This window comes from Macadamia integrifolia, chromosome 14, assembly GCF_013358625.1.
Source record: "Macadamia integrifolia cultivar HAES 741 chromosome 14, SCU_Mint_v3, whole genome shotgun sequence".
Classification (NCBI taxonomy): Eukaryota; Viridiplantae; Streptophyta; class Magnoliopsida; order Proteales; family Proteaceae; genus Macadamia; species Macadamia integrifolia.
This window is the reverse complement of record NC_056570.1, coordinates 24,973,181-24,974,065: the sequence shown is the minus strand read 5'-3', so window position 1 is coordinate 24,974,065 and position 885 is coordinate 24,973,181. Positions and strand designations below refer to the sequence as shown.

General features: G+C 40.5%; 1 non-coding gene across 1 annotated transcript; it reads left to right on the top strand.

Annotated features, from left to right (window-relative positions):
• The first annotated feature begins 358 nt into the window (after nucleotides 1-358).
• LOC122062214 lies at nucleotides 359-465 on the top strand. Its single transcript, XR_006134843.1, has one exon. It is a non-coding gene; the product is annotated as a small nucleolar RNA R71 (small nucleolar RNA).
• The last annotated feature ends 420 nt before the right edge of the window (nucleotides 466-885 follow it).

Here is an 885-nt window from a genome sequence, read left to right as displayed (position 1 = left end):
GTGTTAGAGTATTCTTCCAGAACATGCCCAGGGGACTGGCACCAACTACACATCTTAACCATATTGATTGATTGTGGCTCTCTAGGAACAATAGCCTCAATCCTTTTGATTAGGCTATCCAAGTGGGTTTCCTTGGCTACTATCCCATCCACAAAATATCCTTTTCCTCTTATGGTTCTTTCACTTTCTTGAGTTGATTCCCACTCATGGGTTTTGTCCACTAAGTCAAGTAAGAATTCCCATCCCTTTCCTTCATCTGTAAAGGAGGTGAATCCCTTAGGGTGCATAGAATTTATCATTTGCTTAGTTGGGTAATCAATACCCTCATAAATAATTTTGACATAAATGCCATAATTCAAGGCCATGGTGAGGGCATTCTTAGAGTAGATCCTTGAATTTCTTTATAAGTTTGGAAAAGGACTCACTAGGCTTTTGCCTAAACTAAAGGATATAACTTTTAAGCTTATTGGTCTTATGAGTTGGGAAAAACTTCTTGAGGAAGACAACTATGAATTTCTCCCATGTGGTTATGGAATTTGTAGGTAACTCATTGTAGACACCCAATTTTGTCACCCTCCTCTACGGATATTGGACGCAACTTCTTACTTCTGATAGAAAGAGATGATGATTCGTTAAGGTAATCTGACCCGGAAACATTCCATACCCACCCAAGATCCCAAAAACCTTGTGCAAGAGAAAAGAAGGGTCAAATTATGACGTTCCATATACAAAGGAATTCAATCCTAGGTGACCATTCGGATGTATAGTACCCAGAATTACGATTCCAATGATATATGGCATGTCAAAATTAGACTGTTGGATCTCTCGCATACATCCTAGTCGTGCACACCCTGCTTGCCCTGTGCGCCCATGGCTGGCCTTGCA